The sequence below is a fragment of the Stenella coeruleoalba genome (genome assembly GCF_951394435.1).
Source record: "Stenella coeruleoalba genome assembly, chromosome: 10".
Classification (NCBI taxonomy): domain Eukaryota; kingdom Metazoa; phylum Chordata; class Mammalia; order Artiodactyla; family Delphinidae; genus Stenella; species Stenella coeruleoalba.
In genome coordinates this window covers 17,678,784-17,696,239 of record NC_137156.1, presented here as the reverse complement: position 1 = coordinate 17,696,239, position 17,456 = coordinate 17,678,784, and the positions used below count along the sequence as shown (strand labels likewise).

The 17,456-nt window shown below is 39.1% G+C and overlaps 1 protein-coding gene across 3 annotated transcripts in view; it reads right to left on the bottom strand.

Annotated features, from left to right (window-relative positions):
• LOC307193308 (uncharacterized protein) overlaps nt 1-17,456 on the bottom strand; it is a 1,334,119-nt gene that overhangs the window by 745,521 nt on the left and 571,142 nt on the right. For all 3 annotated transcript variants that reach the window (XM_079935107.1, XM_079935085.1, XM_079935089.1), the window contains one exon: nt 5,211-5,301. The gene's annotated coding sequence lies outside the window, so the exon portion shown is untranslated. The remainder of the gene's footprint in view (nt 1-5,210; nt 5,302-17,456) is intronic.

The window sequence follows — 17,456 nt, the reverse complement described above, 5'->3', positions numbered from 1 at the left end:
CGAGAGAAACCAAAAACCAGCAACAACTAGAGTGTTTCTCTCTAGACTAATTTGGTCAATATTGAAAGGAGAGAAATAAAATAATTCAAATTAAGTGAAAATGTAAGGGCCTAAAAATAACGTGTCTGGTTGGATTTTCCCCTAATATGTAATGTTTCTGACCTCAGCATTTACACTAACTGTAACTCTCATTCTCTCTCAACAGCACAAGTCCCTGTTAAAATAGCCTTCTCACAGAAAACCAGAGATCCAAGTTATTAGGCAAATTATGAGGCATTTTCCCACCTATTTCTTTGTCTCAATTGCCTTAAGTGATGCTCCGATGATCACTGATTCCTTTCAGCATTTTGCTGCTGCTTCCCTCATTTTTCTGGAAAGGAGCTTCTTGCTGGAGCAGTCATCTGAATTCTTGTGTTGGGGAGCTCCTCTCCTCTCTCCTCTGTTTCTAAGCATATACCAAACCTGGTTCCTAAGAAAGCTCACTGTATGAAATCCAGGTTGTACCACACCTAAAACCATTACAGCTGGGTGACATGCAGGTTACCTTGTCTCAGAACATCTGTTCCCTGAGTAGCACCTGTTTATGACCACCTGAGGCCCATGTCAAATGAAAGGAAGGATCCCACAGTCCTAACAGAGGTTCTGCAGAGGCCATGAGGCTGAATGCACGTTTTGTTTCCCTGGTTCTCTTGTACCCAGACACACAATGACAAGTGCTTGGCTCAAGCAATGGTCGTCAGGGTGACCACATCTCAAAGCTCAGTCCCTCCAGTTCTTTGCCTCTGAGCTCTGGGAGCTCAGATTCATCTCCTCCTTTGGTCCCAAGACCATCACCTATACAGACTCTGGACACATACATCCATAGGTAAACTGTTTAGAATTGAGAAAGCAAACAAAATGGTTTCTTCTCTTCCACATTTATCATTAGGTCAAAAACAAAGGAATTGTTTGAAATTTTAGCACTCTTGTTCAGAAAAGCCCCTTAACTCACTTGCACTGACAAACCTAAAGGCTTAAGACTCCTGCTCTTATAAGATTCTACTGCAAATTCCACGGGCTAAACATCTGAAAACTCATAAGGAAGAGGATGACAGAGTCACAGGAGCTCATCCTCCATTAATTTACAAACTTGCTTCATTTCTGCATTTTTCATCTAGTATTTTTGCAAATGGGTGATATAGTGTGGAATGTCCGTGGGCTTTTCTAAGCCTGAAAAGTAAACTCTGGAGGTGCAGGCCAACAGGGGCCTCTCTCAGCGCACACAACTGTATAAGCTGTCTCGGTGGTCCTTCTGGAGAAAGGGGTGGTCCTTCCAGGGAAAGGATGGGCCTGCTTCTGCTCTAAGTGATCCTGCTGATGGGGCAGTGTGGAGAGGCAGGGCTGCTGACTGCGGGGCGATCCTCATTGGGAACTTAAAACCTCCAATCCAGGGATCTTAAGACAAAACCCTTAAAGCTCTCAAATGCATGCCCAAACAAAAAGACACACAGAAAGGAAAGATAAGGCAGCTTTGACAAATGAAAGAAGTAAAACTCTAACTGAGGCTATGAACTTGCCGTCACTCACCAGGAACAAATTAGAGGTAGACACTGGATCTGGGAAAGGAAGGATGAAGTTTAACCACAGACGCTGTCTTCAGAGGACCAGGAATCAACCAATATTGAGATAAATCAGGGTTTATCTCCAAATTTAGGACTGTAATAAACTCACAGCCTTGCAGCAGGGTAGTAAAACAGCATTTTCATAAGGCTACACAAAGTCTATTCAGGGGCTGAAATCTTGCTGGCAAAATAAGTAAACCAACACAAAATACCTGAAAACATTTTCAAAGAGTGCTGTGCAATCTCTCAAACAGAGGAATATGGCTTGTGAAAGCTAGGCTTACCCCAACAAGGGGTTCAGCAAAGCAACTGTTTTCAAAACAGTGAAAGGAACTGGGGCAAATTAGAAAAGAGGAATATATATACAAGGAAAAGATTAGAAGGGAAATCATTATTTTTAAACAGTCCAATGTCCCTATCTTAGGATCGCAGGTCAGCATGACCTGGAGTGTCTACTCTGCTGACCCTGTCCTTTTTCTTAACACATAGAGAACAGAACTTTAGGTCAGACAGGACCTCAGGAACTGGCCAGGACCGCACAGCCAAGCGGTGACTCAGTGAGCATAGGAAGTGTTTAGTTGCCATGGTTCTCTAACCTAAGCCAGGTGACTCTGCGAGGCATTGGGCAGGTGGACTGGTCCCATCTGTCCTCACCTCACTCCCTGGAAATGAGCTGCCCTTGGGGCTGTACAAGTGGGAAAACATAAACCCCCAAACTGATGGGAGTACTCTCCACTTTTCACACTTAATATTGGATGAGGCCCACTAAATAGTAACAGACTCCGTAGTCTTCATGGAGAAATTCAAAACAAGTAAATCAGGGTCACTTTTAATAAAGCCTTCCAATACACATTCCCACTGGAGTACTAATATACTTATAATTCCACTTTTTTTTTTTTTTTTTTTTGCAGGGGACCAATGGCCTTTAGATACCAGTCTGGCATCCAACTCCCACTGTCTAGTAACCAATTTTTAAAAAGAATCTGAAGTTATTAAAGAATTTAAATAGGATTAATTTCACTCCAAACGTTGTCTGTCTTTACTTTGTGTAGTAATTTGAGTTGCTATAAATGAGAACAAAAGCTCTTTCCAGCCTCAACTTGACAAACACCACCACTTTCTTATTGCCCTCATAATTGTGTTTGTGTTATTGTTTTTAGAGAAGTTCTCACTTCATACATTTAATTTTCAGTGCCAGGGGACGCCAATGTCATCTGAGGTAAGAGTCACTCTTTGGCTTCCAGAATCCTTTCAGAATGACAGATTCCACAAGTCTATAACACCACTGGTGTATAAGTGATGAAAACTCGCCAGCTTCAGCAGACCAAAGCTGTGATTTCCTGTCCAAAACATATTGAAACAGAGTCCCCTGTCATCACCTGCTATCGCAGGGACAGATCCTCACTCCGGGTACCTCCGTGGGGATTCTCATTGTGCTGAACTCTATCAGAAAATTCAAAAAATTCACCACCTCATTTCCAAGGTGTGAATATATCCTATCATTATCCATTAGTTATTGAGTGCTAGCAGTGCACCTGGCACCTATCATGACAGAGGGCATCTTCATAGCAATTCTGCACATAACTAGAGCCGTCACCCTACCCCACACACACCAAGGGAAAGAAAAGACTATAGGTGTCAACAGGTGTTGAAAAAGTTATTAGAATTCTGCATTCAATCCATCTCTGACCTACAGATAGGAAATGACCTCCCTAGTGCTACAAATGAGCTTTGCAAAAAAAAAAAAGGGAATTTTACTTTTACACACAAAAAAAGACCAATTTTAAGTATCTTTTTTCTTCAAATTTGTACCATAAGACTAACAGAACTATACCTATTAGAATGAAATAACTGAAATGTGATTAATATTACCCAGTATAATTAAGATACTTAATATTATTTTATTTCTCCTTCTTTTTAGACCAGTCAACAAAATGATGACTAATAACAGTCACATTTAAGACTTAGGGAGGGTTCAGTGAGCACAAATGACCATCCGACACCAACATGCACAGAACACAACTCATTGCTATTCTATTGACCTCATTCTGCCATATTTCCTGTTCTCAGCCCTAGCTTATGCTTAGGAGAATTTTACAAATCTGTAAGCATTCTTACCACGTGAAAAAAGTTTAATCCACTTAAATTTATGGATAGATACAGGTATACCTCACTTTACTGTGCTTCATTTTATTGCGCTTTGCAGATATTGCATTTTTTTTTACAAATCGAAGGTTTGTGGCAGACCTCACCGAGCAAGTCTATCAGCACCACTTTTCCAACAGCATTTGCTCGCCTTGTGTCTCTGTGTCACAGTTTGGTAATTCTCACAATATTTCCAACGTTTCCATTATTATTTTATTTGTTATGGTGATTTGTGATTGGTGATCTTTGATGTCACTACTAGGATTCACTGAAGGCTCAGATGATGGGTCGCATTTTTTAGCAATACAATTTTTAATTACGGCATGTACATTGGTTTTTCAGCATAATGCTACTGCACATTTAGCAGGCCACAATATAATGTAAACTTAACTTTTATACGTCCTAGGAAACCAAAAATATTGTATGACCCGCTTTATTTCAGTATTTATTTTATTGCAGTTGTCTGGTACCAAACCTGCAATATTTTGGCGGTATGCCTGCATATAGATTAACAGATATTCAAAACATAATCAACATTAACACATCAGTGTAAAAACTATATATGTATATATAGTTTTTAATCAGTATACACCATTAGTAAAATAGAACCGCATTCTTTTATTTATATTTCTATATAAGTATAAATGCATTAGAACAGGCCCCATTTGCCAAGGGCACAACAAGATTAACTAGAATGGAAAATGGCAGATTCATACGTGTATTTGTATACACTTTTCCCATCTTTGAGGAAACTCTATTTTTTTAAATTTTTTTGGAACTCATTTTAAATTATTTTTCTAATTTAAAAAATTATTGCTTAAATTACTTGCTGTCATTTTCTCCATGACTCACCTATAAGCTAACTGAAGGGAAAAGAGTGAGATATGAAAAAAATACACAAAATAAGGAAGAGAGGGGAATATTCATAAAATGGGTAAAATTCAGAGAAGCATATGAAACTAGCTTACTAAATCCTGCACAAACAGAAACATATGAACATATGAATGAAACCTACAGTTTTCAAAAATGTAAAATTTACTCTAGAAGTGATAAAACAGCCAAACAGTTCAAATACAGATAAAAGAAAAACAGAGGAATTGCTCAAAGATCTAGTCTCCCCCTTTATCAAAATCACCAGGTCCACATGGTTTCATAGGGGGATTTTACAAACTTTTAAAAGCAGTTGATTCTAATGCAACTTAACGGCCTCCATAGCACAGAAAGGGAAGACATATATACCATGGTTATTAAAACCCAGTAAAGAGTACACAAGAAAGGAATTTTCAGACCAGTCTTACTTGTGAACATAAGTCCTGAGTGAGTGAGGGTAGTTATTTTAACGAGGCAAAGCAGATTTTAGGGGAATTTAATCTAGTTGGAGGGCAAGCCCCAAAAGAATGCCCAGAAACGACAACAAAAAAGTCCCCCCAAAATAACAGTATCTTGGGTCCATTAATTACTTACAGTTTGAATCTTCTGAGCAGGGACAGAGCAGCAAACATTCCAAGAACTGTTTTTCAAGATGTAGACCGCAGATCACCTACCCAGCAATCACCTGAAATGGAGGTTACAAATGCAGAATCAGACACCTGACCCCAGACATGCTGAATGAGGATCATTTAGTGTTGAGAGCCAGAAATCAGACTTTTAACAACTTTCTCAACTGATTCTCTTGACCACTAAAATTTAACCACTGTTGTCCCTAAAATAGTGACTCTACTTATGGTTCCTACTGTGTAGAATAACAACGTTACTTATGATATTGACTTTATCAAGTGAGGCATTAGAATTACCAATTAACTCAGAAATATTATTTTCATTTGACCAGGATTTGTTGGTCCATTTATCATTATGAGTCTATCCTGGTTATTTTGCAATGGTTATGTTTTAATAAAAAGTTTATAAGCATGAACTAAAATTCTTTTAGTATGCTTCTTTCTTTTCTTTTTTTAAACGTCTTTATTGGAGTATAATTGCTTTACAATGTTGTGTTAGTTTCTGCTGTATAACAAAGTCAATCAGCTATACGTATACATATATCCCCATATCCCCTCCCTCTTGAGCCTCCCTCCCACCCTCCCTATCCCACCCCTCTAGGTGCTCACAAAGCACCGAGCTGATCTCCCTGTGCTATGCGGCTGCTTCCCACTATTTGGTAGTATATATATGTCCATGCCACTCTCTCACTTCGTCCCAGTTTCCCCTTCCCCCTCCCCGTGTCCTCAAGTCCATTCTCTACCTCTGTGTCTTTACTTCTGTCCTGCCCCTAGGTTCATCAGAACCAGTTTTGGTTTTTTTTTTTTTTTTTAGATTCCATATGTATGTGTTAGCATACGGTATTTGTTTTTCTCTTTCTGACTTACTTCACTCTGCATGACAGACTCTAGGTCCATTCACCTCACTACAAATAACTCAATTTCATTTCTTATGGCTGAGTAATATTCCATTGTATATATGTGCCACATCTTCTTTATCCATTCATCCGATGATGGACACTTAGGTTATTTCCATGTCCTGGCTATTGTAAATAGTGCTTATGCTTATTTCTTTTAGAAACCACCTTTAGTAGTCTTTTTTTTCCCCTACTGACTCATCTTCATTATGATATAATACAAACAAACCATTTATTTGTTCATTCAATAACAAGTATTTATATAGTGCTTATTATCTAATTTACCCTAGACTAAGTGGTGTTTAAAATAATGTGTTGTTTCTCTATCTACCATATTCTGGCTTTCTACTTTATGTAATTGCATGAATTTTAGTAACAGTCACTCTCAAATTTTAACAAAATAATCTTTTAGTCACTTTGAATACATTGTCTTAAATAAGTTATAACTAGATTAACCAAAAATGTAGGCAAGAATCTCAAGGCTGTTTTGCTTACACAAAGATTTTCTGGATTAGCCGCTGGGTAGGTTATACTCAACCAAGGTGTCATAGTATAAAAACAGCATTTTACTAGCCAGTTTCGATAGGCAAAAATTTACATTTGCTATAAAGTAGTTCCTTGTTTTTGCTCATGCCATTTACTTCTTCTCCCATTTTTCATAAGGGAGTACATTCTTCTTAATGTCATTCAACATTATTCAATATGCTAGTAACTGTTGAGTGGTTAGGAGACAGAAGAGAACAAAACACAGTTTCTGGCCTCATGCAACTTACATTCATTTGCATTATTTTTATTTTATTAGTACATTAGTAATTTCAGTTACTGGTACCATGGGTAATATTAGTAAATGCATTATTGTTTAGAATATAATATTTACTGTCCAGGTAGTTGGTAATAACTCTCTTGTCTCCTTTATCACTATAGCAGTAAACTGAAAACAATAAGAGAAGGCTTTGTTTCCTTCCTTTCACTTTGGGAAAGAAACAGAAATTCTGGAGTTGAACTCACTGCGAATAATAAGTGTTCTTTAGAGGGTATCTTTTAGTATTTCCTCACTCACCAACTTCTGAAACTCCCACCCTACCATTTCATGTAGGACCAATATATCACAGCTGTCACTGACTCCACCTGTGCGTTTATTTAGACTGCTATGCAGATTTTAACGACATCTTTGAGAGAGCATTTTAAAAACCAACGCCCGCTCCCAGTTTCCCCATATCTCTTGAGTGTATTACCATTTTCAAACTCAAAACTCAGTAAAACTTAGTAAGACATTATCGTATTTACCAAAGTTAGGAAAAAATAACAAAGAAAAAAACTAGACTTCTAATTATACTATGCCCATTCTTATCATGAAATTATTGATTAGGAGCCTGTTAATCCTAACTCTACCCATGCTCCAAGCTCCTGATGAAGCTGGGAGTCTTCCTCACTAACCCTGGTCAGCATCGCCATACACACTTCTTTACCCTTTGATTCTGTTTAACACTTCATTTAAGTAATGTCTTATATTAAAAATTAACTCCAGTGCTTTTCAGTGGTAAGAGTTATCAAAGCATATTACAGAAAGTACTATATATAATACCATATCTCTATTATCAAGTATTACCGAGTACTAGATATTATCTGTTATATGTATACATATATATAAAGTCCTTCCATACAGATACACATATTAATAATAGCAATGAGACCCATCAGAATGTCAACAGTGGTACATCTGAATTGTGTGATCCAAGGGGTGTGTGTGTGTGTTCTTTAGTTTTCTACATTTCCGAATATCCCATAATAAATGCCTTTTCTTATTGTAAGTGGCATGAAGTATTTTTCACTGAAGATTGACTAATATGTCTCCAATAATGTCAGATCCCGCTTGAGGGCAGGGTGCATATTGTATGTTCCTACAGCTCTACAACAACTTCCATTGATAGAAACACAGAGGATCTAGGTACTGAGTAAGAACTTTGAATTGTACGGATTGGAACGAACAGAAACTAGTCATTTTATTACTATCTACATCAATACAGCCCACAGAGTAACCTGATCATCACCTCTCTAGGAAATCTATCATCTTAAGATATCAGGTCTATGGTTTTCATCTGGGAGAAGTACTATCTGTGCCACCATGGAGAGTTCTGAAATGCTGTGGATTGTGTTTTTATTGTCCAATGATGGGGGTGAGGCACCAGTGGCACTCAGTGGGTGCTATATACTAAATATCCCATGATTTTTAGCATACACCCACCCGAAGAATCGTCTCATTCAAAATGCCAGTTAAATGCTGTTAAGAAAGTTGGTTGGATTAACCATTTATTTCTTTCCTTCTCATCAAAAAAATGAGCAGATGAAAAATCAAGGAATTATGATTTCATATTAGACCTCATGCCCCAAAGAGTGTGTGGCATACTAAAGATGACCTCAGGGCTTCCCTGGTGGCGCAGTGGTTGAGAGTCCGCCTGCCGATGCAGGGGACAGGGGTTCGTGCTCCGGTTCGGGAAGATCCCACGTGCCACGGAGCGGTTGGGCCCGTGAGCCATGGCCGCTGAGCCTGTGCATCCGGAGCCTGTGCTCTGCAACGGGAGAGGCCACGGCAGTGAGAGGCCCGCGTACCGAAAAAAAAAAAAAAAAAAAAAAGATGACCTCAATTCTTTGATACTCTTCCCATGAAGAGGAGTGTTCCCTATGACAGCTTTGACCAATGAAGTAAGACAGAAGTCAGGTTAAACCCGCTCCTGGGCCTAACCTTTAAGAGAATGATACTTCTGTCCTGCCCTCTTAGAATCCAGCCACCAGATAAAAAGTAAAACTACTCGAGACCACCTTGCCATGAGGAGCTCAAACCACATGGAAAGACCTTAGAAAATGAGACACCATGTGAAGAAAGATAAATCAAACAACAAGGAGATGCCAGATATGATACTTCATGAATAAGTATTATGGAAACAGGTCCTCCAAACCCACGTGATCTCATGTGGATAAAAGATGACCTGCCCAGCTGAGTCCTTCTTAAATCCGTGACCTACACACAACTGTAAGCAAACTAAAATGGTTGTTTTAAGCCACTAAATTACCTCCTTTTATCTTGAGTGATTCTCTTTTGCTTCCTGGAAATTCAAAATGGAGGATGTGTTGGATTTTAAAGTGTTTCTAGAGAGCACATAAAATGTTCTCTTTGCAATAAACAAGTAGACCTCAACTCTCTAAACAGACTTCTGGCAACTATTTAAGGCATTGTTTCACTTCCAAAAATGATCCTGTTTTTGATGCAGTAAGCAGCTGTAATTACCAAACTCTAGCTAACTAAAATGGACATAAACCAGCCATTGTGCTGATTGTGACTCCATTATGACATTAGTTAATTTAATTTAATCCTATGATGTAATGTTACTCATATACATGTCTCTACTACTGAATTGAAAACTCCTTCAGGGCAGGAACAATGTCTGCTGCATTTTTCTGTGTGTGTGTTCCACCCTAATGCACAGTGCCATGCATATGGGATGTATTCAAAAACATTTGTAGACGATTATGATACAGTCTACCACTAGAAATTAATTATTTGGTTAAATTTAGCATCACCTCCTTCCAGTCTTCTACTTGAAAGCCCTAATACTCTTGACATGATTTCTGGTTAGCCATAGAATCCTCACCCTTGAATGATTTTATAATATGTCATCTAGTCAAATGTCATTATGTTACAGATGAGGAAATACACCAAGAGGTGAGTGACTGGCTCAAATTCATGCAGTTATTTAGCGCATAATAAAGTCACTACATAAAATTTAAAAAATAATAAAGTCATTACAAACTGAAAATTATTTCCTTTAACAGACTGCTGGCGGGTCAACCAGGATAGCCAGAGGGTGTTGGAGCTCCTGAGAAGTGGCAGGCCTAAAGTGTAGGAAGTGGGCAAAAAAGGTGGTTGTGGAGATTTAAGAGAATCCAGTTACGTCTTAATCCATCTGGAACACGAGCCAATGTGGGCCAATACCACTCATAAAATTTGAAGAAAAGAATTCTAAAAGACATAAATGTGAAGGGGCTGTATGGATAGAAGAGACAATAAAGATATCTTTTTAATTAGTTGTATAGAGTAAATCGTAAAACCAGTATCTCTGCTTTGAGACTCATCATTAACAGCTGTTTATTGTACTGTGAATTATTGCAAGATAATGTATGCAAGATGCTAGCTTGATATTTGTGCTTCCACTTCTCAAATCTTCTCAAATGAACTTGCCTATCAAAAACAAGGAACGAATCAAGAATGGAAAGGCTGGCAGCAGATGCAGGAGAACAAATTCTCCATCTTATACTTCCACTGTGTGTGTTTTTAGTAAAAATAGATTAGGATGGTTTGAACAACTAACTAGTGAAAGTACAGATGTAGTTGGTGTATAAATTTCCTTGAAAATTCCAAGAAAACCCAAACTAGGTTTTATCTCTATGACATTATAATCCCAGGATGAGAACATACCTGAAGCCTATTTCTCTCCATGCAGAATCTAAAATGGACGTTAAGAGCTGTCTATAGAAACACTGCATGATAGGGCTGAAGCACAACATGGTGCCATTTTATTCATTTGCACCACCACACTGAGCAGCACAAGGAAACTGCTTGGCTCTATATGGAGCCTTGGGTAAGGGAAACTCATCATGCCCTTAATCAAGAGATTAAGCCCTTGGAGATGCCACTGTGTAGAGTAAATCCCAATGAGTCTGCTCATCAACTCATGGTAGGAATTTAGCATTTACTGAGAATTTAGCATGTGCCAGCCAACACAGAATGTATACATTCTCCTTAATCTTTACCACAACCCTCCAGTAGGGGGAAGGAGACATTGCTTCTACTTTTTTTTAAATTTTTTTGGCGGCAATGCATGGCTTGCAGGATCTTAGTTCCCCAACCAGGGATCGAACCCATGCCCCCTGTAGTGGAAGCGTGGAGTCCTCACCACTGGACCACTGGGGAATTCCTGCTTCTAAAGAGAAAAACAAATACCGTATGCTAACACATATATATGGAATCTAAAAAAAATGGTTCTGATGAACCTAGGGGCAGGATGGGACTAAAGACGCAGACGTAGAGAATGGACTTGAGGACATGGGGGCTGGGAGGAAGGGGAAGCTGGGACGAAGTGAGAGAGTAGCAATGACATATATATACTACCAAACGTAAAACAGATAGCTAGTGGGAAGTAGCCACATAGGACAGGGAGATCAGCTTCGTGCTTTGCGACCACCTAGAGGAGTGGGATAGGGAGGGTGGGAGGGAGACGCAAGAGGGAGGGGATATGGGGATACCTGTATACGTATAGCTGATTTACTTTGTTATACAACAGAAACTAACACAATATTGTAAAGCAATTATACTCTAATAAAGATGTTAAAAAAATTTAAAAATAAAAGAATAAATAAAACGTACATGAAACAGAAGACAAAAAATACAATAAAGACAACATAGACAATGTTTAAAAAAAAAAACCCTCATGGTCACAAAGGTCAAGTATCTCTCTCGAGGTCACATAGCTTATTAATGATGAAAAAAAACCCAATGAGTTTTGTTATGAATGATGCACATGTCAATACATCCTCTCACCAATTCTCACCAAAGCAGATATTATCTTCCTTTTAATGATGAGGTAACTGAGACTCAGAAGGTAAATTACAAAGCTCAAATAAACAGAGGTAATAAGAGGCAGACTGGGAGTCTTATCCAGGACTATCTTACTTCAACGTACTTATTTTTTCCACTGTGGCACCTTGTCTTCAATATATATCTTCTTCTCACTTTTACCCTTTGGTTGAATAACAAGTTAGGAGCCTACTATCCAAAAAAACTAGGATCCTCAGCTCAAGACTGTTGTTTACACAGTTACAAAGCAAATGAGTCACAGGGATGAAATGTACAGCATGGAGAATATAGTCAATAATAGCTTAATATCTTTGTATGGTGACAGATGGTAACTAGACTTACTGTGGATCTTTTGTAATGTATAGAAATATCAAATCACTACGTTGTATACCTGGAACTAATATAGTGCTGTAGATCAATTATGCTTCAATTAACAAAAACAAATGGCACTTTAGAAAGTTTGCATACTGTCTGATTCCACAACATAGCACTCTTGAAATGACAAAAAGTAGAGATGAAGAACAGATTAGTGGTTACCTCTGGTTAGAAAGGAGTCAGGGAGGGAGGAAGAGGACTGTGGCTATGGAAGGATGGCATGAGGGATCCTTGTGATGGAACAATTCTGTATGTTGACTGTGGCAGTGGCCACACAAATCTATACATGTGATAAAACTGTATAGAACCAAACATATTCACACACAAATCAGTGCATGTAAAACTAGTGAGATCTGAATAAAGCTGATGATTGTTTAAAAAAAAACAATGTTTTTTTCAAAAACGACTCTTGTTTATGGCCCACGTTATCACCAGTGATGAAACAGAGATGCTCACAGGGGAGTAGACCAGCACTCCTATGACATCCTTTCTGTATCAGCTAGAATAGGCTTGGCTTATGCTGTGTAAGGAACCACCCAGTAATCTTAGCTGTTTAAAAACTTAGATGCGAAGTCTGGCAGCGGGGCCAGGCCATTTTCCACAGCAGGTGCCCTCCACACAGCAACGAGCGATCCAAGTGGCTTTGACCTTGAGGCTGTTCCATGGCAACATGAGGCCTCCATACTCTCCATGGCAGGGATGAAGCTGACCAAAAAATCCTACGAGGGCTTTTCACAGCCTCAGTCCAGAACTGACATGTATTGCTTCCTTTCACATTTCATTAGCCAGAAGCCCTCATCCGCCACCACATAACTCAGAGGGCCTGGCAAGTATGATTTGCCGTGTACCCAAGGAAGAGGAAAATCAAATGAGCTTTGGTGAACACATAACATTATGTCTGCCACCTCATCCTTAAGAAGTAAACGTAGACTACACAAGAAAATCACAAAAACTTAAGAACTAGCAAATAAGGCCATAGATTTAGAATGGGAATGAATTTATTAGAGGAAGACACTTAAAGCCTCACTATAAATTTATTGATTCAATGAAGAAAAGAGGAGGAAAGCATAACCACAGATGCCAGAAAACTTTTTAAAAATATAGTAATTAAAGGAAAACTTACACATAAACATGCAAAATGATCTTAAGTATTTTACTTAAATGTCAAAAGTGAAAGAAAAATCTAGGACTATCTTGCTGTAGGGCAAGAGTTTATGCATCATTTCCGTCATTCACCTTACAACCCAATTTCTCAAATTCTATTTAGTATCTCCTTTCTCCAAAGCACTGAACAAACTTCTATGGCAAGGCTGAAGAAATCCAGAGACAACCCAAACCTCTAATAGATGACACTCTAATAGATGAGAAAAACAGACGTGGCTGAAATAAAAGGACAAGGTCATTTACGATGGAATCTCAAAGTCAGCCACGAAAACACCAGGGCTAGAAAGAACCACTGGGGTCTCCCCCAAAGGCATATACTGTTTTCCTGACGGTTTGTGTAGTGTCCAGCACACGATACATTTCTCCTGGCTGCTCCCTTTAATTTCTGCCTGGCAGTGTGGTCATTCAGTCTTTTATGCTGCCTGAAATACTCCAGAGCAGAATAATCCAGAATGAAGAAAGTAGATAACACAGAGCCTTGTCAGCCCCATTCGTCATGTACGTCAGCGACGGCAACATACAAAACCTTTCAGATGAGCTGCTTTCAGCCTGTGTCAGCCCACCTTGTAAAGAAGTGACACCTGCCCAGACCGCCAGCACCCTGCGTCTGGGAAACCATCTCTTCCTCACTTGGTCCTAATGAACATGCTTCCGTGTGAAACATAAAGACGGTATAAGACAGAAATGTACTGATTAATTTCAATAAGCCTTTCAGAGGTCACAGTCCATGCTGAGCAAGTGATTTTCAGCTGACTTTATATTAGTGAGGACTCTGGGGACATTTTGTGGGGTAAAGCCTTTTCTGCTTTACCATGCAGAGGAAACAGTTTCCATCTTTAAAGCCCTGCAAGCATTCCTTTCCCCGCCACCCCCACCCCCCCCCCACGCCCCACCAGAGCCTAAACCTGGCCTCAGAGAAAGTTCTACTTGGAGAGATCTCGTTGATTCCAGAGGTCTGATTTGTCCACAATTTTGTGGTTCATTTATTTCTGCCCGTTTATTCCCTTATATAAAAAGAAAGAAAAGGAAAAAACCGTATATCCACTTTTCTCCAAAATCAACATTATCCACTCCTCCCGAAAATCAGCAAAAATGAATTCTGTTCTCTCACAATTAATTATGGATCAAAGCACTATGTATTATTTTCTTTTCCCGAAAATGGGAAGATAGAAAAGTATAGGAAGTTTTCTCCTTAAAGAATTTAATAAGTCACAGGTTTGGGTAAATTAATTGCATTACTTGGGGGTGGGAGGTTGGTTCCTGGTTACTAAAAAGCCCTATTTCTACATCATTCGGAAGTGGGACTTTTGGAAAACTTCATCCCTTTTTTACTGGGGTGAAAGGAAAGTAGGGGAGAAGGAAGTAAAATAGGTATTTTCCAAGCACCCAATTTTGTAATTTTTTCCTCCTTTCATAATAATAATTCAAATTCACCCAACTTCCAGGCCCTCATGGTTAAAGAAAGAATATAACTGGAAAGTCTGAATACAATGTTCTCAGATACCTTATTACATTCCTCATTAAATTCAAAACAGCAACTTCCTCCAAAAGTCTGTAATCTTCCCTCTACTATCTCTCTTCCTTCATTATATTGCAATCATCAATGTCTGCTCGCGAGATTTTTAATGACACCTAATTATACGATGGATGCATTAAACAACATAATGCTTACATCCAAGTAATAACTTAGCCAATATTATATTCTCTCCTGATGTCATTGCCACCAGGCCTTGTTCCAGATTTTCTGAATTCATACGGTGATAAGATTGTTTATTCTTTATAGTTTTGCCTCTTTGTAATTCTCCACCTACAGAGACTTCAAAAAAGGAAAGAGAAATTAAGTAGTATGTTGCTTGATTTTGTTGTCGTTTGTTTTCTTTTAATATTGACATGCACACAGAGGTACTACAGTCACTGATTACAGTGATCATTCTGGAGTTTTCTCATTTTAAGCATATAAAGAAATATGTCAAGGTTCTTATAGCTGACTCTGGAGCTGTTTTTACATTCTTGCTGTGACTTGTAAGACAAAATTTATACCTCAGTGCTGTCCCCAGATGGCTGGGCCCAGTAAGACTCAGCTTCTTTTTGTCTAGGTAACTGATAAGTGCAATTTCTTTGCTTTATGTGCAATGCAAATCCAGAGCCAGGGGGATCTCTACACTGAAGAACTGTCCTCTTTCCCTCCTGCCAGGTCCTCTCCCTTTGTCCTTTCAGCACACAAAACAACCCCTGATACAGACTAATTGCAGTCTACTCCTGTTACCCAGCCAAAGTTGGGTCCAGCAAAGCCAATCTACTGATACCAGGTCAGGTCGTGGTGAAGGCAAGTACAGCGTTTTGCAGGGCATCCAACGTGGGGCTAAGCTAGGAACATAGTCAGGTCATGCTCAAAAAACCCAAACTCCCTGAGAGCATTCAGGGAAGGGTTTTCTTGCTTTTGCTTTCAAATTTTATTTTATTTATTTATTTTTATTGAGTGAAAGATTCTTTGAATTCTTTAGTGCTTTATAATTTTCAAAATTTTCACACACCTCATTTCATATAATCCTATATTAACCTCCTTTTCCCCCCACCCTTCTATTGCCCCTGCTCCCTTCCCTCTCCCCAGTGGTAACCACTACTTTGTTCTTTGTATCTGCGAGTCTGCTTCCTTTTTTTGTTTTATTCACTAGTTTGTTGTAGTTTTTAGATTCCACGTATAAGAGATATCATAGAGTATTTGTCTCTCCCTGTCTGACTTATTTCACTTAGCAATAACATCCTCGAAGTCCATCCATTTTGCTGCAAATGATAAAATTTCATTCTTTTTTTACGGCTGAGTAGTATTCCATTATATATGTATGCCACATCTTCTTTATCCATTCATCTGTTGATGGACACTTTAAAGGCAAGGTGAGGGAGAGGGTCACGGTGTGTGTGATCAACTTGTGGACATCCTTCTGATTTGCTGGTGGTGAAGTAACAGGGTAGTATTTCAGGTGTTAGCACTCTCAACCTTCTAGTTCCAACCAGTTTGGGATCTAGGTGCTGGTAGTCAACATGCAGTTAAATTCTTCCACCTGGTGAGTGTTTTAGTAGCTGCAAAACAACTCAAGGATATGATCAGTATATTATCTATAGCCCTTGAGGAGGAACTAAGGGTCCATGACTTTGTTTTACGGCTAAACTACTATTATATTGTCTTGCTTGACTGTTCTCCTTTGCTTCCTCATTTTCTCATTTTGCTGATTAAGTTTGTTGTTTGGAACTCAAGGAAGGCCTAGGAGGCTAAACCTTTCTTACAAACAAGAGGTGGGTGGACATGGCAAGGGTGTGGTCAGGGGAAGGAAAGGGGCATATGTCTCCAGGGAAGGCCCTATAGGGTCCTGCTTGGTTTCACTTCCTTAGGTTTGGGAAAGGCCCAGTGGAACATAGAAAAGGCCCTCTTAGGTCTTCATGGATGCAGATGAGGTTTCTCAGTTACACTGTGGGGTCACGTTTAGTTCGGTCAAATGTTCATTTTTGTCTACCATGTTCAAAGTGCCAACTAAGACACAAGGAAACACAGACAAACATAGTCTTGCCTCCGTGCTGTATATAACCTGGGAAGGGCTAAATGCACTTGGCAAACACTCTTAGCATTGATGAAGTGTTGTGAAAGACAAGAACAAACTCCTAACGAATGGGGAGGTACCTGGGGAGCCTTCGTGCAGATGATCAGAGAGTCAAATCTGGAAGGATGAGTGGGGTTTATAAAATAAAATCTGTGGGAAAGGATCCTGCGGGAAGAGGAAACAACACTGCCTGGAGAGACACATGAAGGATGAGAGACGTTAGTACATTTCATGTAATATGGTCAGTGTTTAGAGTAGACAAAGTCAAAACAGAAAGCTGTACATGGTTCACCAAACGTTTTATACTTATTCGCTAACCAATGGAAAGCCGTGGAAGAGTTTTGACAGAGGAACGAAATAAGAAGAATCAGCTGAGTTTGGTGATTGAGAGATTAATTCAACAACCAATTTTTGAAAGCCTACAGTTGTGAGAGTTTGAAATATAAATATAAGCTAAGTCTGATCCTGCCTTTACATTGCTTCCAGTCCAGCCGCTATATCTCACGAGGAATAGGAGAATGAAGGAAAGAAGGAGTCGAAAATGAACACAA